Below are 25,465 nucleotides of genomic sequence, written 5' to 3' on the forward strand. Positions count from 1 at the left end.
ATTATTGGGGAGCAGAATTAAATAAGACCACATTTTAATTTTTTATGAAACAAAACAATCTATGCACCAACAGAGCAGACAGGATCTTATAAACTGAAAGGCCTAGAAGTGAAGATACACTTAACAAATCTCTAAATAGGTAAATTAAGTAACTTTATCATTGAGTGACAGCAGATGATAAGAATGCCAACTGGGAAAGATAAAAGATTCAAAATAGTTACAAAAAATTAAAGGAGCTTATTCTGAAGGGATCGCAAATTGCATGGCTTTCCAGTCGCAAACTGTGTATCAAGTAAATGTTGTTCGAAAGGGTTCTAGGGCTTCAAGTATGAATCTTTTTTGGCGATCGCAACCAGCCTGATTTACAGAATGAGTCCATTTGCGACCGCAAAAAAATATTTTTTATGGACAAAAGACAAATTGCGTTTGCTAACTTATTACTAAATCACAATTTGGGTATGCAATTCAGTTTTTGGAAGGGGCATGTTAAGGCGTCCCTTAAAAAATACTAACTCACAGTGGTATGTATTAATGTTTTGCAACCTATTCAGTCACAAAGGGACTTCTTCCCTTTTGAGATTATCAAAAAAATATCCGATGGACCACTGCCTACTCTTGAAAATAGCACTTAAAAGTTTAATTTTTCTTTTGAAATGCATTTTGTTTTCCTTCACAGAAAATGACCTGCATTTCAAAGAAATGCTTTATTAAAAATCAATCACAGACATAGTTGTCTGTTGACCCCAGTAGACCACTATCTTTGTAATTGCTGTGATTCCTAAAGGGCTCACATACTGCAACCCACATCATTAATATTCATGAGGTAGGATGATTTACGACCCATTTACAACACACTAAGCATTGCTATTCAAAGATCAACAAGTTTGGTACATGAATTGCAATTTCCTAATTGTGTTTCACAGAACATACATCTGACCCTTATTATTAACCCCAATTTCAAAGACAATCCTATGCAATGCTTTTACTACACATGCCTTCACCACGCATACACATTTACCACAAACGGCCTTAACATACCTCATTTACCACGCAATGCCTTTACCACGCATGCCTTTACCGTCCATATACTTGTGCCATGCATGGCAAGGTATGTGAAATCCATACTTATAATACATAATATATCTACAATACTCCGCTCAACAATACGACACACCAAGACACTTCACTGTATAGCAATTGGTAACTAGTCATAATATCGAAACCAAAATATCGAATGGACAAAATATTGTTTAAAAAATATCGAGTATAGGTAAATATCGACTGTAAGAATATCGAGGTAGAAAATATCATAATATATAATGGTAAAAAAATATTGAGTACAAAAATATTGTGTCACAAATATCGAGTAGCATTAATATCATTTTTTAGTAATAGGAATAAATATCGAAAATGTAGAGATAAAATGTAAATAATAATTAATAAACAAAAAATAATAATTTATATAAATATAGAAACTAATGTTAATGTTTAGGAGCAGGATGTTGGGTCAATAGGGGATAAGGGTGGGGAGTAATTTAAAAATATGATTTAAAATATATAATATTTTGTTAATAATGAGATATTTTCAGAAAAAAATATATATATTTTTATTAATTATATAAATATTGTAATTTATGTTAATGTTTAGGAGCGGGATGTAGGGTTAATAGGGGATAAGGGTGGGGAGTAATTTAAAAAAATGAAATTAAAAAATAAAATATTTAGAATATAACAAGATATTTCCACAAAAAAAATGTAAAAACATTTTTTAGAAATTGTAATCTTTGAAATAAATGTTAAAAAAAATGCACACAAATTTAGAAAAAATTAAAAAAAATAATTTGGTATAAATAAAAAAAAAATAATAAATATAAAAATATTCAATAAATTTTTTTTTACATAATTTAAAATATTAATAAATTATAAAAATAAAATATATATAAAATAATGTTAAATTTTATAATAAATTAAAAACATTAAAAACAATAAAAAAATAATAATTAATCCATATATAAAATACCAAAAATAGTTTAAATTAATTTTAGAATTTCTAATATAGAACAATATACTAACAAAAATAAAAACATAAAAAAATTATTCATTAATTAAAAAAGGAAAAAAAATATAAATAATTATTAATAAATATGTATCATGATAAATAAAATGTAAAAAATTAAGTTTTTAAAAAATAATATTTAGAATTTTTTTTAATAATTATGAAATTATAAAAAAAGTATATGTAATTAAAAACATACACATTAAAATGTATAAATAAAAAATGAAATTTGTATAAAAATATATAAAAAACAAATGCATTTTTAAAAAAACCTTACGCAAATTATTATGTGGTAACATTTATATTGCATCAGTGTCCAGCACCTTCCCTGATATTTGCCTGACTGGAGTTGGAATAGTAAATTATAATTGGTCTGTGTCCAGCACCTTCCCTGATATTTGCTTGACTGGACTTGGAATAGTAAATATCAGGGAAGGACTTTGAGTTTTACCATTATTCATGACAAGGTCAACTCGTCATAAGCACAGGGCAGGTAAAACCCATGATGAGTTGACCTTGTCATGAGCACTGAAGAGGTTAACAACTGCAGTTGGTGTATTAGAGAACATTTACATATACTTACAATCAGTAATTATTGGTGAAGAAATAGGAGCAGGTTTTTTGATGTTTTTAGGAGATGTCTATATAATTGTATTGTGGCATACTTGTATAGCGCGACCTGTCACCACCAAGGGCATCCTGGCGCTTTGACCCGTACTCCAGTGAAAAACAGTAGCTCAGCCTATCCTGGGAAAAAGATGAGTTTTCAAAGCCTTTCTAAAAGCTAAGAGATCTTCAAGGCTTCTCAAGGATATAGGCAGAGAGTTCCAGAGTTTGGCTGCCGCTACTCTGAACGAGCGGCCACCCATCCTCACTCTCTGGAATCACGGGACTACCAGTAGCCTGGATGACGAGGAGCGTAGAGCTCTAGATGGACGATACCAGGCAAACATTTGCCGCAAAGGGATGGGGCCCAGGCCATGAATAGCCCTGAACACAATACACGCTGCTTTGTAGCGCACCCGCAGATGGACTGGCAGCCAATGAAGTTCTCGCAGTGCTGCCGTAGAAGAGCTATGGTAGGGGCGAGAAAGGGCGAGTTTGGCAGCAATATTTTACACCCTTTGCAGCTTGCCCAGAAGTGTTACCGGGGCCTCCAGAAGTAGTGCATTACAATAGTCAAGTCGACTTAGGATGGTACAACGCACTACTTCTGGTCTGGCTTGCTCAGGGAGGAGAGGAAGGACCTTGCGCAGCATACGAATCAGCATCATACATGTAGAGGTGGTCTTGTTTACATGTAGATCTAACTGCAGGTTAGGCCCAAAAGTAACGCCTAAATTGCGCGCTGACTGTGCCGCAGACACCGTCTCTGAGAAGGACGGAGGCCAGAAGTCGACTGGGAGATCTCGAGGAACTCGATCAGTGGAACAGTGTAAGACCTCTGTCTTTGTTCTGTTGAACTGTAACGAGGTCAGACGGAGCCATTCCGCTGTCGCCTGCATGCACCGGTGAAACGTCTCCAGTGTGACTGCATCCTGTCCCTCCAGAGAGAAGACCAGCTGGGTATCATCTGCATAATTAAATGCGGAGATACCAAAGGATTTATTGAGCTGGACTAGGGGGCGGAGGTAGACATTAAAGAGTATAGGGCTGATGGCTGAGCCCTGGGGTACTCCTTGTCCCACTCTCCGCTCCTCTGAACTGAAGGGGGGTAACGAAACCCGTTGCTGACGGCAGTCCAAGTAGGAGATTAACCAATCCCTGGCCTTGTCTTTGACCCCGCATTCCTCCAGCCTAAAGATCAGGGTGGGATGGCTGACCATGTCGAACGCGGCCGACATGTCGAGCAGCACCAAGAATGCTGCCCGACCACTGTCGACTCGCGCCCGCAGATTGTCTAGCACGGTCACCAGCGCGGATTCCGTCCCATGCGCTGGGCGAAAGCCGAATTGCATCTCATCCAACCAGATGTTCCCTTCTAGGAAGCTGGACAGAGCGCGGGTAACCAGTTTTTCCATAATTTTAACCGGAAAAGGGAGCAGGGAGATTGGCCGGTAATTAGAAAGGCAAGCAGGGTCGAGCGTAGGTTTTTTTAAAAGCGGGGATACCACTGCCTTCTTCCAGCAACTTGGAACAATAGCTGTCTCGAATGACTGGCAGCAGATGGCATGCAGGGGCTGGAAGAGGTCCTCTTGAAACACCTTCCATAGTCTTGGAGGGAGAGGATCCAAAGGCGAACCAGAAGAGATCGTCAGGGCTAAGTCGCCGAACTCCTTCAGGGATGGAAGGGGAAAACTACTCAGCTGGGGTCGACTGGCCTCGCTCGCCGGAGCTCCCAAGCTGAGAGCCGGCTCCAGAGAAGGAGAAAAAGGACTACTCTGCTGGGGTCGACTGGCTGCACTCGCCGGAGCTTCCAAGCAGAGAGCCTGATCCACAATGGGAACGGGGGGGCCACTCAACTGGGGTCGACTGGCCTCTCTCGCCGGAGCTCCCAAACTAAGAGCTGGCTCCACAGAAGGAGGAAGAAGAGGACTACTCTGCTGAGGTCGACTGGCTGCAATCGCCGGAGCTCCCAAGCAGAGAGCCTGATCCAAAATGGGAACGGGGGGGCCACTCATCTGGGGTCGACTGGCCTCTCTCGCCGGAGCTCCCAAACTAAGAGCTGACTCCACAGAAGGAGGAAGAGGGCTACTCTGCTGAGGTCGACTGGCTGCAATCGCCGGAGCTCCCAAGCAGGGGGCCGAGTCTGGGGCTGAAAGGGAGGAGCTGTTCAGCTGGGGTCGACTGGCCACAGTCGCCGGAGCTCCCAAGCTGAGGGCCTGATCCAAAAGAAGGAAAGGAGGGCTACTCAGCTGGGGTCGACTGGCTTCCGCCGCCGGAGCTCCCGAGCTGGGGGGCTGCTCATCTGGTCGGGGTCGACTGGAGGGCGTGGCCGGAGCTTCCTGACAGAGATGAGTAACCCTCTGCAGGGGTTGACTGGCCATCTCCTCCGGAGCTCTCTCCTCAATGGTGGAATTCCGTGGGTCCTGCAGACCTGCTAGGATTTTACGGATTTTTTCCTCAAAGGCGTCCGCAAGAGAGTCACAAAGAGCTTGCGACGAGGGGACTGCACTAGCCACACACGTAGGGTGAGCAAGGTCCTTAACAATTTTAAAAAGGGCCTGTGCCTTGTTTGGGGCCTGATTCAAAGTGAGTTCAAGAAAGGTCGCTTTCGCTATCTTGATTTGAGCTTTATATTTATGCATAGCAGACCTAAATGCGATTTTATCAGAGTCTAGGTACTGTTTCCTCCAGACCCTTTCTGCGCGTTTACAGTCAAGTTTGAGCTGGCGTAATTCGCTCGTGTACCAAGGACTGGCTCGGTTCACCCTCCCTCGTGACTTCCGAAGGGGCGCCAACTTATCCAGCGAGCTAGATATGGACTGACAGAAGAGAGTATAACTTTCTTCGGCTGTATTACCAAGCTTAAAATCCTCACCTAAAATGTTCGGCAGTGGAGTGATGTTAAGGATACGGGACCAAGGTCTCTCTAGCTTCGCTAGAGGTAGTCCAGCCTTTCGCGAAGTAGCGTCCTCCAGACAAAGGGAGAACCTAATCAAAGAGTGGTCCGTCCAGTATTGGCACTTGATGTCCACTAATGAAACCCATTGAGGGTCCGCAAACACCAGGTCCAAAATATGGCCTTTCCGATGCGTGGAAGCGTTCACCAGCTGTACTAAGTTGATATCTATACAAGCTTGGCTGAGAGAGAAAAATGCATTATCCAGCGAGCTGCCTGCCCACAGGTTAAAATCTCCAAGAGCCAAAAGCTTGGAGTGGGAGCTAGCAAGTTCATAAATCAGGTCAATGAAAAGAGGTATGGATGGTGCTGGTCCCGGGGGACGGTAACAAAGGACACCCGAACAGCAGATCGACTCCTGCTGTTTGACTGTAAAGCCCATCAGTTCAAATCCCTGTACCTCTCGAGTTTTCAGCTGGGAGAGGGTAAGCGAGTCTCTATAGATGTATCCGATTCCCCCTCCACGGTTAATTGGGCGCGGTGAGTGGCTGATTTTGTATCCTGGGGGGCAGGCTAGGCCCAGCTCGACCTCACAGTCATCCCGAGTCCACGTTTCAGTGAGAAAGAGGACATCGAGCTGTTCAGACTCAATGAGGAAGGCTATTTCCGTGTGGTGCTTGCAGAGAGATCTGACATTAAGCAGACCACAGGAAATTGGCCTAGAGGTAGGATGCCTGGCCGGGTTCTGATCAGGTCTGAGTCTAAGTAGCTCAGCCCGAGTATAGACAGCACGAATTGAACCGGATGGGCCAGAGGTAGCGGCCCTAAGCGCGTCCGTTGCGTGAACGGGCGCAAACGGGCTTACCTCCGGCGCCCCTACGGCGACCCCGCTGCGCACCGTCGCTGCGCACTTGTCTAGCGGCCATCTTAAATGGCCGACTGGATGTCACGTGGGTCCTGGCAGGGCGAGTGTCTCTCCCTCACCTAAGATGGCGCTGAGAGTGGAAGGACTTCTCCCCACTCCAAGATGGCGCTCAAAACCGGCGCGATGATGCTGCAATGCCCCCGAGTTGCATGAGAGAAATAAAACGTATTTAAACAGTTAGGAGATATAGTTACATTTTTAGACTAGTACTTGCGTATTATAAAAATAAATAATAACTTACTTGATTAATTTGGTAGCAATCTGGATTTGTTATGTAGATTAATCAGGAACCATTTCGTCAAAGTGTTGCCTTCTTCTTTCTATAGAGTTAGGAGCAACAAATGGTAGTAGGCATGTACTCCTTTTATAGTGTGTATTTTTTGTGTTCTTTCATTTTATTGGATATTTTAAGAAAGGGAGCATTTTATTGGCTAGTTTGAATTTTTTTACAATTAATTGGTTTGTTTGTTGATGTGGGAATGGTGATCTGTGAAGAGTTCTGCATTAAAGCTGGTTAATTATATAATTTTTTTAAAGATAAGTAATAATAATGTGATAATATATGTCGAATGCTTTAGACATATTTATATATTAATTGCAATGTTTTCATGATATGTTGGAAAAATGTTAACACATATAAATGTATTAAAACATTTTTATTTTACATGTTATATTTATTTAGGATTGTGTAATGTATTTTACAAGAAGATTTATATTGTATTTAACATATTTAATGTTTATAATCCTAAGTCGATATTCATTAAAAGACGATATTTTTGTATTCAATATTTTTGCTGACGATAGTTTTGTAGTGTTAGGTTTATTTTGCTTAAAAACAATATATTTTTAGTCGATATATTGGTTGTCTATATTAGTGATTGCAATATTTTATATAATCGATATTTTAAACTCAATATTTTTGTACTTTGTTAAATAAGTATAGGAACTCGATATTATTGCTGTCGATAATTTGTCAACGATATTTTGGCCAGTCGATATATTGTCCGTCGATAATATTTCAGTGATCCATAGCAATTTATTCAACTGAACACCATGTCACTCTATTCTACTCAACTCCATTCTATTCCACTCTACAAAACTCTATGACACTAGACTCTACAACACACTCCTTCACTGCACTGTACTACACTCATCTTTACAACTGTCCAATGAATGATACTTCAAACTGTGATTTGAAAGACATTTTGATTAAAAAAAGTATTAACATACGATGAAAAAAAAACAAACGTAAAGGTAAAGGATACTTTATAGATAGAAATAATCTATGAATTCTTTCTATTCATACCCAACTTAAAATAATTAAGCATTACAAATTGTATACTTATAATTATAAGTCCAATTTATCATTTATGCAGCACCTTCAAATGGCAATATTTCTGGGACCTCCAAACATAATCTTATTACCTCACTCACCACACTGTATTAACTATACTCCATGCCTTTCCCATGCACTGGTTATACCCTTGCAAACTATGTTGCTTATAGCATGTGAAATCATATCATTCTTAACAACACATAACTTACCAAATAACATAATTTGTCACAATACTGTGCATGGTAGAGTGGTGAGTAATAGTTAGTGTTGTCTGGTTAGCGAACTGAAAAGAGTGTAATGAGGTGCATTAGTTATAATAATGTGAATGTGGTAAATACATGGTAAATGAAATGTATACCTATAACTTTCAATTGTTTAATGTTTGTGTATTGTAAACCTGGTTTGTAGTGGGAAAAAGTTGTCTTAAATGTAACTCAGATTTAACCTTTGGTTCTTTCATTGAGAAAAAAAGATTTAGAGAGAGAGAGAGAGATAGAGTTAGTCATTGTAGCCCTCTTTATTTAAATTTATTTTGTATTTTACAGTTAATTTTTTTATTGGGGCAGAGCTCCCAAGCGCTCTTTTATAAAACAGTTTTCATCCCCACTTTTTTAACTTTACCACTCTATACACTTGCCCACCCCTCAACGCTAAAAAAACCCTTACCACCATAATACCCATACCCACCCCAAAATCTTAAAACACCATTACCACCCAATACCCCTACTGACACTATGCCCTAAAAGCCCCTTTACCACCCAAACCCCCACACACCCCATGCAACACAAAAATGATTTTCATATGAAAAGCAAATCTATCTACCTACCTGTCTGTCTATCTATCTATCTATCTATCTATCTATCTATCTATCTATCTATCTATCTATCTATCTATCTATCTATCTATCTATCTATCTATCTATCTATCTATCTATCTATCTATCTATCTATCTATCTATCTATCTATCTATCTATCTATCTATCTATCTATCTACCTATCTATCTATCTATCTATCTATCTATCTATCTATCTATCTATCTATCTATCTATCTATCTATCTATCTATCTATATATTACCAACTGGCGGTCGCCAGTAGGTAGTTATAGTTAGGACCTAGTTTCCATAGGAAATCCACAACATTTTATTTGGAATAACTTTGGCGCCGGTGGACGAATCTTTGCAAATTTCTCCAAGAAAATGGACTGCTTGGTCCCGCTCCTTCCCTGAAAGTGTGGGGGTGATTCGTTAAGTGGGGGCCGAGAAAAAAGGGGGGTCCAAAAACGTGTTTTTCCTATGCAATGTTTCATAGGGACCTTTAGCCAGGGCTACAGTCCAAACGGCTGAACTGAATTACACGAAATTTGGCAGAGAGCTAGAGTTCTGTTCGCAGATTGTGCTTTCTGAGAAAATTGCTAGTAAAATCATAGCGATATCTAGAGACGGAGTTCAGCACGTGTACGGAAATCCGTTCAATTACGAGCGCGAGCTGCATGCTGATTGGTTGTGAACTGTCTGTCATCACTCGAAACCAGGAAGTTTTGGTGGCCATCTTGTGCCTCGGTAGAACTGAGTCACAAGAAAACAGTAGAACAAAGTTGAGAAATAAGGGAAGGGGGCAGGCTAGAAAGATTCTGAACCTCTAGGCTTGTTCAGGGGTCGTACATGTATGTTTAGGCTCTTTTTTTATATAAAGAAAAATCGCGGTGTACGGGTACGGAAATCCGTACAATTACGAGCAGGAGCTGGATGTTGATTGGCTGTGAATACTCCAAACCAGGAAGTGTTGGCAGCCATCTTATTTGTCACGAGAGTCGAGTCACAAGAAAACAGTAAAACAAAGTTGAGAAATAAGGAAAGGGGGCAGGGTAGAAACATTCTGAACCTATAGTGCTGGTCAGGGGGTGGTACATGGATCTTTAGGCTCAATTTTATTTTTTTTAAACAAAAAATCGCGGGGCACTCGTCCAGTACTCGTACACTGTGGAAACGGGGGAAAAAAAAACTAGAAGTCTGTTTTATTCATTAGGTCCCGGGGGGGCAAATTATACGTCCTTGTTAATTCCCATAGAAGCCCTTGTTCTTGTGTTAACATGGGTTTCTATGGGAAATAACAAGACTGTATTATCAAGGTCACTATCGCCATTTTATCAGCAGTTTCCTGCCAATAAAACGGCTATAATTTTTACACCGGCATTTGATAATATGCACCTAAGTTTACTGGTCAAAAACAGAGCAATGGGCCATATTATCAACAAAAGGCGATACATTATCGCCGCTTTTATCGGCAGAAGATTGCAGAGAAAGTGGTCATAATGGTCTTTATAATATGGCCTTGTGAATTGCCATAGCAGCCCAAGTTAATACCAGAACCTGGGCTGCTATGGGAATTTACAAGGGCCTATTATCAAGCCCATTATCGCCGCTTTATCGGCAGTTACTGGTGATAAAAGTGGCGGTAATGTATCGCCTTTTGTTCATAATATGCCCCTTCATTTCTAATATAGTATGTAAAACTTTCCTTTTTTGTGTAGCAGTTGTACTCTTTTCGCATGCGCAGCCTCGTTTGAAGCCCACGTTTTTTTCTTTTTCTTCAAGTTCAACAAACAAACCTTTCTTTATTTCAGGTATTAAATTTGCCGCTTTGTTTTCCGGGTCGTGCGTGATCCACTGCTGTACTTTTGTAATATATTAGTAATCGTATTTCATCTAGATTTATTTGGAACGTAGTGCCGAGGTGCCAAACGTTGATCACGTACTCCGTCCAGCGCCATTTTAGTACTTTCTCACCGTTGTTTTTATTATATCTGTTACTTTCATTTTATCCTGCTCGTATTTTCTTTGTGATCGACGAGATTTCGAGGCACGGACACCACGGTGTTTGTCCTTAAACTCTGATTTTATCAGACTTGGTCACACGTACACCTAAAAACTAACTTGAAGGACGTAAGTCACAGGCATTACAATGCGTGTTCGTCAACACAAAGACATTATTAAGATTATGCGTGGTAAATGGATAGTACTTGTAAAAGCATGCGTAGTAAAACTATGGGGCATATTAGATTATCACCTGTCTGGGGCTGAAAGGGAGGAGCTGTTCAGCTGGGGTCGACTGGCCACAGTCGCCGGAGCTCCCAAGCTGAGGGCCTGATCCAAAAGAAGGAAAGGAGGGCTACTCAGCTGGGGTCGACTGGCTTCCGCCGCCGGAGCTCCCGAGCTGGGGGGCTGCTCATCTGGTCGGGGTCGACTGGAGGGCGTGGCCGGAGCTTCCTGACAGAGATGAGTAACCCTCTGCAGGGGTTGACTGGCCATCTCCTCCGGAGCTCTCTCCTCAATGGTGGAATTCCGTGGGTCCTGCAGACCTGCTAGGATTTTACGGATTTTTTCCTCAAAGGCGTCCGCAAGAGAGTCACAAAGAGCTTGCGACGAGGGGACTGCACTAGCTACACACGTAGGGTGAGCAAGGTCCTTAACAATTTTAAAAAGGGCCTGTGCCTTGTTTGGGGCCTGATTCAAAGTGAGTTCAAGAAAGGTCGCTTTCGCTATCTTGATTTGAGCTTTATATTTATGCATAGCAGACCTAAATGCGATTTTATCAGAGTCTAGGTACTGTTTCCTCCAGACCCTTTCTGCGCGTTTACAGTCAAGTTTGAGCTGGCGTAATTCGCTCGTGTACCAAGGACTGGCTCGGTTCACCCTCCCTCGTGACTTCCGAAGGGGCGCCAACTTATCCAGCGAGCTAGATATGGACTGACAGAAGAGAGTATAACTTTCTTCGGCTGTATTACCAAGCTTAAAATCCTCACCTAAAATGTTCGGCAGTGGAGTGATGTTAAGGATACGGGACCAAGGTCTCTCTAGCTTCGCTAGAGGTAGTCCAGCCTTTCGCGAAGTAGCGTCCTCCAGACAAAGGGAGAACCTAATCAAAGAGTGGTCCGTCCAGTATTGGCACTTGATGTCCACTAATGAAACCCATTGAGGGTCCGCAAACACCAGGTCCAAAATATGGCCTTTCCGATGCGTGGAAGCGTTCACCAGCTGTACTAAGTTGATATCTATACAAGCTTGGCTGAGAGAGAAAAATGCATTATCCAGCGAGCTGCCTGCCCACAGGTTAAAATCTCCAAGAGCCAAAAGCTTGGAGTGGGAGCTAGCAAGTTCATAAATCAGGTCAATGAAAAGAGGTATGGATGGTGCTGGTCCCGGGGGACGGTAACAAAGGACACCCGAACAGCAGATCGACTCCTGCTGTTTGACTGTAAAGCCCATCAGTTCAAATCCCTGTACCTCTCGAGTTTTCAGCTGGGAGAGGGTAAGCGAGTCTCTATAGATGTATCCGATTCCCCCTCCACGGTTAATTGGGCGCGGTGAGTGGCTGATTTTGTATCCTGGGGGGCAGGCTAGGCCCAGCTCGACCTCACAGTCATCCCGAGTCCACGTTTCAGTGAGAAAGAGGACATCGAGCTGTTCAGACTCAATGAGGAAGGCTATTTCCGTGTGGTGCTTGCAGAGAGATCTGACATTAAGCAGACCACAGGAAATCGGCCTAGAGGTAGGATGCCTGGCCGGGTTCTGATCAGGTCTGAGTCTAAGTAGCTCAGCCCGAGTATAGACAGCACGAATTGAACCGGATGGGCCAGAGGTAGCGGCCCTAAGCGCGTCCGTTGCGCGAACGGGCGCAAACGGGCTTACCTCCGGCGCCCCTACGGCGACCCCGCTGCGCACCGTCGCTGCGCACTTGTCTAGCGGCCATCTTAAATGGCCGACTGGATGTCACGTGGGTCCTGGCAGGGCGAGTGTCTCTCCCTCACCTAAGATGGCGCTGAGAGTGGAAGGACTTCTCCCCACTCCAAGATGGCGCTCAAAACCGGCGCGATGATGCTGCAATGCCCCCGAGTTGCATGAGAGAAATAAAACGTATTTAAACAGTTAGGAGATATAGTTACATTTTTAGACTAGTACTTGCGTATTATAAAAATAAATAATAACTTACTTGATTAATTTGGTAGCAATCTGGATTTGTTATGTAGATTAATCAGGAACCATTTCGTCAAAGTGTTGCCTTCTTCTTTCTATAGAGTTAGGAGCAACAAATGGTAGTAGGCATGTACTCCTTTTATAGTGTGTATTTTTTGTGTTCTTTCATTTTATTGGATATTTTAAGAAAGGGAGCATTTTATTGGCTAGTTTGAATTTTTTTACAATTAATTGGTTTGTTTGTTGATGTGGGAATGGTGATCTGTGAAGAGTTCTGCATTAAAGCTGGTTAATTATATATTTTTTTTAAATATAAGTAATAATAATGTGATAATATATGTCGAATGCTTTAGACATATTTATATATTAATTGCAATGTTTTCATGATATGTTGGAAAAATGTTAACACATATAAATGTATTAAAACATTTTTATTTTACATGTTATATTTATTTAGGATTGTGTAATGTATTTTACAAGAAGATTTATATTGTATTTAACATATTTAATGTTTATAATCCTAAGTCGATATTCATTAAAAGACGATATTTTTGTACTCAATATTTTTGCTGACGATAGTTTTGTAGTGTTAGGTTTATTTTGCTTAAAAACAATATATTTTTAGTCGATATATTGGTTGTCTATATTAGTGATTGCAATATTTTATATAATCGATATTTTAAACTCAATATTTTTGTACTTTGTTAAATAAGTATAGGAACTCGATATTATTGCTGTCGATAATTTGTCAACGATATTTTGGCCAGTCGATATATTGTCCGTCGATAATATTTCAGTGATCCATAGCAATTTATTCAACTGAACACCATGTCACTCTATTCTACTCAACTCCATTCTATTCCACTCTACAAAACTCTATGACACTAGACTCTACAACACACTCCTTCACTGCACTGTACTACACTCATCTTTACAACTGTCCAATGAATGATACTTCAAACTGTGATTTGAAAGACATTTTGATTAAAAAAAGTATTAACATACGATGAAAAAAAAACAAACGTAAAGGTAAAGGATACTTTATAGATAGAAATAATCTATGAATTCTTTCTATTCATACCCAACTTAAAATAATTAAGCATTACAAATTGTATACTTATAATTATAAGTCCAATTTATCATTTATGCAGCACCTTCAAATGGCAATATTTCTGGGACCTCCAAACATAATCTTATTACCTCACTCACCACACTGTATTAACTATACTCCATGCCTTTCCCATGCACTGGTTATACCCTTGCAAACTATGTTGCTTATAGCATGTGAAATCATATCATTCTTAACAACACATAACTTACCAAATAACATAATTTGTCACAATACTGTGCATGGTAGAGTGGTGAGTAATAGTTAGTGTTGTCTGGTTAGCGAACTGAAAAGAGTGTAATGAGGTGCATTAGTTATAATAATGTGAATGTGGTAAATACATGGTAAATGAAATGTATACCTATAACTTTCAATTGTTTAATGTTTGTGTATTGTAAACCTGGTTTGTAGTGGGAAAAAGTTGTCTTAAATGTAACTCAGATTTAACCTTTGGTTCTTTCATTGAGAAAAAAAGATTTAGAGAGAGAGAGAGAGATAGAGTTAGTCATTGTAGCCCTCTTTATTTAAATTTATTTTGTATTTTACAGTTAATTTTTTTATTGGGGCAGAGCTCCCAAGCGCTCTTTTATAAAACAGTTTTCATCCCCACTTTTTTAACTTTACCACTCTATACACTTGCCCACCCCTCAACGCTAAAAAAACCCTTACCACCATAATACCCATACCCACCCCAAAATCTTAAAACACCATTACCACCCAATACCCCTACTGACACTATGCCCTAAAAGCCCCTTTACCACCCAAACCCCCACACACCCCATGCAACACAAAAATGATTTTCATATGAAAAGCAAATCTATCTACCTACCTGTCTGTCTATCTATCTATCTATCTATCTATCTATCTATCTATCTATCTATCTATCTATCTATCTATCTATCTATCTATCTATCTATCTATCTATCTATCTATCTATCTATCTATCTATCTATCTATCTATCTATCTATCTATCTATCTATCTATCTATCTATCTATCTATCTATCTATCTATATATTACCAACTGGCGGTCGCCAGTAGGTAGTTATAGTTAGGACCTAGTTTCCATAGGAAATCCACAACATTCTATTTGGAATAACTTTGGCGCCGGTGGACGAATCTTTGCAAATTTCTCCAAGAAAATGGACTGCTTGGTCCCGCTCCTTCCCTGAAAGTGTGGGGGTGATTCGTTAAGTGGGGGCCGAGAAAAAAGGGGGGTCCAAAAACGTGTTTTTCCTATGCAATGTTTCATAGGGACCTTTAGCCAGGGCTACAGTCCAAACGGCTGAACTGAATTACACGAAATTTGGCAGAGAGCTAGAGTTCTGTTCGCAGATTGTGCTTTCTGAGAAAATTGCAAGTAAAATCATAGCGATATCTAGAGACGGAGTTCAGCACGTGTCAGAAATCCGTTCAATTACGAGCGCGAGCTGCATGCTGATTGGTTGTGAACTGTCTGTCATCACTCGAAACCAGGAAGTTTTGGTGGCCATCTTGTGCCTCGGTAGAACTGAGTCACAAGAAAACAGTAGAACAAAGTTGAGAAATAAGGGAAGGGGGCAGGCTAGAAAGATTCTGAACCTCTAGGCTTGTTCAGGGGTCGTACATGTATGTTTAGGCTCTTTTTTTATATAAAGAAAAATCGCGGTGTACGGGTACGGAAATCCGTACAATTACGAGCAGGAGCTGGATGTTGATTGGCTGTGAATACTCCAAACCAGGAAGTGTTGGCAGCCATCTTATTTGTCACGAGAGTCGAGTCACAAGAAAACAGTAAAACAAAGTTGAGAAATAAGGAAAGGGGGCAGGGTAGAAACATTCTGAACCTATAGTGCTGGTCAGGGGGTGGTACATGGATCTTTAGGCTCAATTTTATTTTTTTTAAACAAAAAATCGCGGGGCACTCGTCCAGTACTCGTACACTGTGGAAACGGGGGAAAAAAAACTAGAAGTCTGTTTTATTCATTAGGTCCCGGGGGGGCAAATTATACGTCCTTGTTAATTCCCATAGAAGCCCTTGTCCTTGTGTTAACATGGGTTTCTATGGGAAATAACAAGACTGTATTATCAAGGTCACTATCGCCATTTTATCAGCAGTTTCCTGCCAATAAAACGGCTATAATTTTTACACCGGCATTTGATAATATGCACCTAAGTTTACTGGTCAAAAACAGAGCAATGGGCCATATTATCAACAAAAGGCGATACATTATCGCCGCTTTTATCGGCAGAAGATTGCAGAGAAAGTGGTCATAATGGTCTTTATAATATGGCCTTGTGAATTGCCATAGCAGCCCAAGTTAATACCAGAACCTGGGCTGCTATGGGAATTTACAAGGGCCTATTATCAAGCCCATTATCGTCGCTTTATCGGCAGTTACTGGTGATAAAAGTGGCGGTAATGTATCGCCTTTTGTTCATAATATGCCCCTTCATTTCTAATATAGTATGTAAAACTTTCCTTTTTTGTGTAGCAGTTGTACTCTTTTCGCATGCGCAGCCTCGTTTGAAGCCCACGTTTTTTTCTTTTTCTTCAAGTTCAACAAACAAACCTTTCTTTATTTCAGGTATTAAATTTGCCGCTTTGTTTTCCGGGTCGTGCGTGATCCACTGCTGTACTTTTGTAATATATTAGTAATCGTATTTCATCTAGATTTATTTGGAACGTAGTGCCGAGGTGCCAAACGTTGATCACGTACTCCGTCCAGCGCCATTTTAGTACTTTCTCACCGTTGTTTTTATTATATCTGTTACTTTCATTTTATCCTGCTCGTATTTTCTTTGTGATCGACGAGATTTCGAGGCACGGACACCACGGTGTTTGTCCTTAAACTCTGATTTTATCAGACTTGGTCACACGTACACCTAAAAACTAACTTGAAGGACGTAAGTCACAGGCATTACAATGCGTGTTCGTCAACACAAAGACATTATTAAGATTTTGCGTGGTAAATGGATAGTACTTGTAAAAGCATGCGTAGTAAAACTATGGGGCATATTAGATTATCACCACTTTTTTTGGCAGGAAAACTGCAGGTAAAGCGGCAATAAAGGGCTTGAACATTGGCCCTTGTGAATTCCTATAACAGCCCAAGTTAACACCAGAACCTGGGCTGCTCTGGGAATTTCCAAGGCCCTATTATCAAGCCCATTATCGCCGGATTATTGGCAGTTTCCTGCCAATAAAAGCGGCAATAATGTATCGCCTTTTATTGATAAAATGCCCCTTTGTTCCTTGCCCTGCATCGCATTTTGCAATGCAGGGTACAGGATACCAAATTCATTTTATTAATGTAATTGTTTACTTACCTGCAATCATTCAGATTCAGCTGTTTATAACCCCCCACCCTGCCGCTCCCCGCCCCATCTGCCTACCGCACCCTTCTCAATAACAATATAAAAAATAGAAATATAACATATCTTAAATGTTTCCTTCTAAGAGCAATTTCTTACGTAAATATGACACATCTGAAACAATCATAAAATAACAAAGCATTATGAGTAATTTTCCTACACTGAAAAAATGTTACTCATAAATATGTGCTGACAAACTACACTGCAAAAACTCCTTAATGGTTTCACACACCTTACGGCCAAATAGTATGCATCAAGTCCTTTGTTTGGAAGTTGTTCTATAGTTATCCTGAACGTATGCCTCCCAGCCTTCTGATCCAAAACCACGACATCATCTACGGGTCCCCCAGAACTCATCCATCAGTCCGACGCTGTTCAACATCTACATGGCCACCCTAACACAAGTAGCCCAGCATCACAACTTCAACAACATCTCCTACACAAAGAACACCCACCTCATCCTCTTCCTCACCAAGAAGCCACATACCACCAAAAGCAACCTCCAGAACACAATGAAGGACATCACCAACTAAATAAAGAGCAGCACTGTAAACACAAACTGGCACAAGATGAAGGTACTCATCCTCAGACCCACCCCGTCAGCCTCAGACAACTCCTGCTACCTGACTGCACTGTGAGCAGTACTAACACCTACCAACCATGTCCACTACATAGGATTCAACCTGAACTCCTCCCTCTCCATGTGTAACGAAGTCTACACCGTCACCTCGTACTGCTATAACACCCTGCACATGCTCCACAACATTTACAAGTGGATCCTAACCAAAAGAAGAAGAACAGTGACACAGGCCCTCATCAGCAGCAGAATACACTCTGGCAAAACACTCTCCAGATGAATTGCATGCAAACACCTACAACAAACTACAAAAAATCCAAAAGACCTGCATGTGAGTGATCATCAATGTCCCCGGCTGCACCCATATCATCCACCACCTGATACATCTACACTGCCTCAATATCAACAAAAGGATCACCTTAAAGCTCCTTACCCTCACTTACAAAATACTCTGCAACACCAGACTAATCTACCTTAACAGCAGTAATCCTAAAGGGTACATTTTGATCTTAAAATATTGCCTTTAAAAATATTAGTTAAGAATTTGGGAACTCTTTGGGCAAATGTTGCTTAAAAACTAATTGAGTATCACTACAATGTATCCAACCTTTCAGACATTTTAAATAAACAATGTAATGTCCAAATGTGGTAGAAGGTCCATCATGAAAAATAATAGCAACAGCTACAAAAGTTCTTCCTGATATTGAACATTGACCAGCTACAAAATTTTTATTTAAAGTTTTCAATTTTCTTCCATCAGCTCTACAACGTTGCAGCATTAAAATAACATTCTGTCCATATGTTTGTACAAGTAATGTTGATGGCATTTCTGATTTACATTGGCTACACTCCATGTTTTGACTTGCTCCTCTAATTAGATTGTTAAAAGACACTGATTCACAGTCAGGTAAAGTCAAATATATGAATCTCTCAGTGTCTATGTCAGTGCTACATGTAAACAAACAATTTTGACAGTCATGTTGCCATTTATAAGAAAGGCCAAAAAGGTTTTCAATATCTAAACTTTCATCTTCCAGTACACCAAGCATAAACATTAAAAATTCATGACAATCTTGCTGAATATTCTGTGTAAATTGAGTACAAACAGAACATATGTCCAAAACATTTTGAATATCAGAAACACTTTGTATTTTACTTTTATACCTAGTGCATTTCTGATAAAAAGAATTCAACAATGAACAGAATCTTTTGTCCTGATTTTCTACAATTTGCTGTCGCAAACTTTCAAGAAAAAAAACAACATTACCAACTACATTAGCATAGCAGTTCACACCACAACTATTTTCAAACCGATAACCAACATTCTCTTCAAGACTGTCCTTTTTCTTTTTGCTTGCAGACGCAACTTCATCTTGTTTTTTTTTCTTTCTCTAGAGTTTCACAACAGATATTCTAAAATCTTCTTTTTCTACCTACCACACACTTTTCAACTACTGGATATTGACCTAAATTGGGTGCATATTCTCTTCCTATCTATTATACTCTTTCACACAATTTGCATCAGCACAAACCTTTGTCTCATCAAAATCAATCAAGTCCAATCCAGATAAAGTTCTGACTCGAGAAAAAGCAACATATGCCATACCTTCTTTAAACATGGTACTTCCAATATTCACTAAAGCACAATCTACACTTAAACCTTGATATTTATGAATGGTCACCGCATATGCCAAACAAACAGGAAACTGTTTTCTGCAGACATACAAATCTTTTACAAGCAAAAAATGAGCTGCACAATGACTAACGTGTTGTACACCAGCAATTTCATCGAATTTGAATTTCAAAAATTCAATCCCACCTCTATTTACATAATTAACAAAGTCAACAATTTTACTCATTGCTCCATTTACTAAACCTTTTTCCACATTCAAATTACGTCGCAAAATTACCCTACAATTTACATGTGCATATAAATTATTTTCTGAACCAGCAGTTTTACTTATCGATTTCTCTAAACAATCCAATTTCCTCTTCAACTTTTCACTCAAAATAATACTGATTCCTTCATGTTCTATTTTATCAATTGCTTCCAATTTTATAATTTCTTCATTTTCCAAATTTAACATGTCTTTATTGACGCAGTGTTGGCATTAATCAGATTACAGATTTGTTTTGTGCAATTCTCATGTATATTTTCTCTGGGAAAATATTTGCATTTGGAAACAAATTGGAAAGTAATCATCTCTGTAAAGTTTGTTTGCCATGTTTGGTCAATTTTCCAATTCTTATGTCTTGAAGAATAGTTCCATAATCAACATCATTTGCCTGTCGCATATTTGTAGTAAGTTCCTTATAATGAAAATATCACCAAATGTTTACATTGCCAATACTCCCCAAAGACTTTCTAGTATCTTCATGCACCAGTGTTTTAAACACTACCTGTCCTTTTACAGGAGTAAGATGTAGAAGATCTCCAAAAACTATGACGTGTTTTCCTCCGAATAATATGTCATACTCTGTTTTAAGAATTTGCTGCATTCTTAAATGCACAAAGGAAAGCATTACGTTTGAGACCATGCTTACCTCATCAATAATGAGAAGCTTCATTTTCCTCAACACTCTTGAAACTTCACAAGAAGCTTCTACAGATAGCTTGTGGTATTCTAATTTGTTGTCATGCTCTACTGGTAGCATTAATAAACAATGTAAAGTAATTCCTTTAATATTGTGAGCTGCTAATCCAGTTGGAGCAGTGACAACACAAGACAAATGCGACTTAGTTCTTTTCTGTAGAAAACTAGTGATTACTTTAATTAAAAAACTTTTTCCTGTTCCAGCTTGTCCACTCACATACATACGGATAGGTTCAAAGGATGAGCAAGAGCATTCTTTCTTCTCATGAAGTAATCTGTGGTCAATCTGTTCTCTCACTTGCTCATAAATTTCTTTCTGCTCAAGATTTAGTTGTTCTTCCAAATTTCCTAAGTTTGTTACATCTTCTTGACGTTGATACATTGCTGTTTCCGTCTCTTCCATAGCATTTGCTGCTTCATTTAGAACAATTGGTTCTCCTAATGGGTTCTGACTCAATGATTTCTATATTGTATGATTGCTTTATTGTATCTTTTTATGAAATGGCGTCATCCGAATAAATAAATAATTATTATTACTATCATAGTAGCATATGACTTGCAATCAGGCAATTACTGGTCCAGTTGCATGCTGTATATGGCATTCACAGGTCCATCACATAGTCCAATCACCTGTCCTCCTGGGCAAGTAAAACTGGGAGAAGGTGTCATAAGACAGGAAAAATAAAAGTACAAAAAGATTTCTAGACTGAAACCAAAATATATTTCCCTCAAAGGACTTAGTAAGGCATTGTCCTTTGAGGGAAATATATTTGGTTTCAGGTTAGAATTGCTATACATCATAACAAGACACTCGGTCCAGGATGAGGCATTTGTCCTCTTGTGTATTAAGATATAGGGACTTCTGTGTTTGTTGCTTATTTTAGAACCGACTCAGAGAAGCTTCTGAAGATCCTTCTATAATGCCCATCGATTGCGCTCACATTCTACATTTGTGGAAAGTCAAGAGTTTATTTTCTTGTTTTCATGGTATATGGCCCTCTGCAAATGAATTAACATCTTTGCATTCTAAACTCGCCACCTGCAATGAAATTCTGTGGTGGTTTGAAAGTGCTGCTTCATAATTTACAGCTGAACTCTCTCCAGCACAAGTGCAAACTTAGACAGTTAATTCTTGCACTGGGGATAATGCATTATTCTACGTATTCAAGCACCTTTTCCAACTTTGCACTTGAGGCTTAGCATCAAATCACGCACTAGCACACCCTGGAGACATCTATCTACCTTTAAGCGTAATACTGTGCCTGGCCACTCTTAGTGACACTAACAGCCATTGGTCATGGTAGACCAGCACCTAGGTCCCATTTCTGGTTAACCGTGATGGACTGCAACCCAGTCAGAAGTTCTACCTCAGTATTTAGTCTCAAAAATGTAATTCAGAATCTTTCAGCTGGTCAAGGCGGCAGGCTAGATGCATCCAAAGAGGGCTTTATGGTGTTGGAGAGACATTAGATAAAGTTAGTTTTGGTGGTAAAATCTCTGAACCAGAAAATTCCAATTTTGCACCACGGGATTCTCCTCACCAGCTGGGTACTTTTGGAGCTTTACCCGTCAACCTTCCAGAAGTCCCAGGTATTCACAGGTTATAGGTAAAGTCTTGACACAGCCAAGACATCAGGAACAGCACTTGGGAGTCAGGACTCACTCCAACAGGTGCCACCAAAAAAGTCCAAGTTGGGTCTACTTGGTACTGGTCAGTTGGGCACTTCAGAAAAAAGGTTTCTTGAAGCTTTTTTTGTCCCTGTAGCTCACACAGGAGGTCAGCCAGGCGACTGTTGAAGTCTACTTTTTTGTCCTTGGTATGTGTAGGAGCTGGACCAAACCTTCAAGCCTCCTCACAGGCCTCAAATACCATGTAAAGTAATTCTTCTGTTCTTCCACAAGTCAAGAGTGTTCTTAAGAAAGTATCTTGGGGAGACACATTCATGTCTAGCACTATTTTACTAGCCTGTGGGAGGATTTTCCTAACTAGTAGGGTAAAAGCTCCAAATAGGGAACCCAACCCACTTTTGCATCAGTTCAGGTTCTCCCGACTGTTAACAATTCCAGAGTGCCCCTCACTTACAAAATAAAACATAAAGAAACCATTTACCCCTTGTGCAAACAATGAGTGGCCACCCACAGGTGTGGTCAGGGTAAAATGCAGCTCCTCTGCAATAGCATCAAATCAGTTCTGGGGGCAGTCAGTTGTGTGCCAGTGTTTGTCTGACATCTGTTTGTGACAGGGGAGGCCCCTTTGAGGTAAACTGAGTTACACAGCACAGCCTAACTGGCCTTCCTGCCAGAGAAATACAAATACTTTACCACAGACAGGAGATTGACTCTGCTTTGAGAGCAGTATTCTCACCTCATCAGAACTATTCATCAGCTAGTTGACACTTGGAAGGCTAAGCAAAATGGACTTCAGGAGCTTCAGGCAGAACAGAATTAACCACACCAATAATGTGTGCTTTATGTAAATATAAAAAATAGTTGTTTCATCATTTTTCTAGAAGGACCCTAGACTGATACCGCAGAATTAATATTTAAGATTGTTTCTCAGTGTTTCCCCAAGGGCCAGCAAGCCTTCCCACAGTGAAGAAAGCTTTGGGGCGCTAGTCACTGTAAGGACATAATAATTTTAAATGTATACATGTCCTACTTTTAAAACCCTGCATCCCACCTTGTGGGTTACAAGGCATAAATAAGGGTGACATTAATATTTAGTGGAGAGGTGTTCTCCTAAAAAAACGGTTTTGGCCAGTTGGTTTGCAGTTTTAAAACTGCAGCAGCAGCCAGGCTACTATGGTAGGCCTAAAGTCATGTTTGTCTTGTTACACTAGTGGCTGTCACAGTAGTGCTGTAGTCCATAAGTGGCATTTAACTTTCCTTCTATGAGTGCCTTCTTGAACACCATATTCTATGGTCTTATAGGAAAGTGAAATATGGCTATTAGGAGTAAGCCAACTTCGACATGTTTTAGGGGTCAGAGCACATGTGCTGTGTTGGAAGCCAGAGTCCCAGTCCGGCACTACTGTCACCAAGTGCGAGACCCGGGGCTCCCCACTCAATGTTAGGCCAAGTAAGGACACCGTTTGAGATAGCCCTGCTCACCCCCTTAGTAGCTAGGAACGAGCAGCCAGGCCTATCTCCAAGGCACAAGTGTTCTGTATGTGCAACCACGCCCACAGCAACCCCCTGGTGACACCACAAATGGACTCCACACGAGTTAGAAAAAAGCAAGTGTAAACTTTATCCAAAAAGATATACGATCAGACCACACGATATATAAGCCAACATAGAATTAAGGGTAATATTTGTTCCGGCTGGCTGGTAGGTTCAAATCCCAACCACCACTTTCAAAATGCTTGGCCGGTCGCAATGCTAGAATCACACATGTTGCAATGGACAAACAATAGTGCACTGCATAACGATACAATCATGTGCCGGGCAAAGGAGAAAAAATACAATGCAAAACGATACACCCCAGTACCTGCAATGGGAGAAATAATGCAATGCGTACTGCTACATTCATGCACTGCACAATGAAGAAATAATGCAAAGCGTCACACCCCAATCACTTGCTTTGCAATGAGGAAATAATGCAATGCAGGCCGCTACAATCATGTACTTTGTAATTAAGGAATAATGCAATGAGTAACTACAATCATGTACATTGCAAAGAAGAAATAATGCAATGCGGGCCGCTACACCACTTCTGTACTTGGCAAGGGAGAAGTTATGCAATGCATAGCGCTACAATTGTGTACTTCGTTATGCAAGGATAATGTCAGGCGTCATAAGACAGTCCAGCAGTTTGTTAGCAGCAATATTGGCAATGTGTATTTTGACAATCAGCCTCTTCGATAACAGTTGCCCCCCAGACGTTTCAACGATGACACAGAGTACAGCTTCTTACTCTGGCCCCTGTACTGCCACTCCTTTCGTCAGTAAGGACCCCACTCTGAGCCAAAGCAAAGGCTCATGTCGTCAGAAAGACTGAGAGGCCGAGAGAGTGTCCCTTCAAGCCCGCACCCCGCCCAGGTAGTAATCCACGTTACCTGGAGGTGCGACCCCACTCTCCTCTCCTCCTTCTGTGAACTGGGCCTTCCATGCAGAACTCTCTCAATATGCTTCAGTGGTTCGGCCTGGCAGCTCAGCTACTCCAGGGCGGCCGGTCACGGCCACGACTGTTAGGAAGGTCTCAGGTGGCCGCAGGGCACACGTACCCCACGCCCCCGTGACTACTTTTACTCCACATGCACGTTCACCACAGCACCCTCTGGGTTTCTTCTGGCATAAAACCACATACCCAACGCTGATGGGAATCCATCTCGACTCCGAGTGCATGCTCACCAGGCACTCCTTCCTGCGGTCTCAGTTGGCACCAAGACACACACACCGTGCTGCAGAGACTTACTTTCTTCCGGTGCACACAACCATCAGCTGATCACCTCCACAGTCCGAGGTTGCACCAAAGCACGTACACTGCTTCACTGAGACTTACTCCAACTTCGGTGCCCTGATATCTAGGCTCTCTTCACCAACGCCTTCAACCGCACCACAACACGCTCACCATGTCCGAGCCTCACTTCTCCTCCAGTGCACCCGATGATCAGGCGCTCTTCACCAATGCCTTTGATGCACCCTGACATGCACCCTGCACGTCGGAGATGCACTCCAGTTCCGCTTCTCACCAACTCATCCTGTACACCACAACACGCACCCTGGGCATCTGAGTCTCACTTCAGCTTTGGTGCACACGCTGACCAGGCGCTCTTCACTAAAGCCTGCTGTGCACCATGACATGCACCCAGTGCATCCGAGACTCACTTCACCTGCTATGCCCAGGTTGGCCAGGCACTCTTCACCCGTGCCTCCTGTGCACCAAGACACGCACCAAGCTCATCCGAATGTCATTCCTCCTTCGTTTATCCAAGATCAAAGATCACACCTACTGAGGGTCTCAAGCCACCACAATACGTGCCCACCACATTGCTTAAAACTTCTCCAGAAACTTTTATGTTCCTTTGTTTCCAAAC

General features: G+C 40.8%; 1 protein-coding gene across 1 annotated transcript in view; it reads right to left on the minus strand.

Moving 5' to 3' along the window:
- Positions 1-25,465, minus strand: part of LOC147732932 (von Willebrand factor D and EGF domain-containing protein-like) — a 1,979,930-nt gene that overhangs the window by 569,435 nt on the left and 1,385,030 nt on the right. The gene's annotated exons all lie outside the window — the stretch shown is intronic.

This window comes from Lissotriton vulgaris, chromosome 2_1 (assembly GCF_964263255.1).
Source record: "Lissotriton vulgaris chromosome 2_1, aLisVul1.2, whole genome shotgun sequence".
Lineage (NCBI taxonomy): Eukaryota > Metazoa > Chordata > Amphibia > Caudata > Salamandridae > Lissotriton > Lissotriton vulgaris.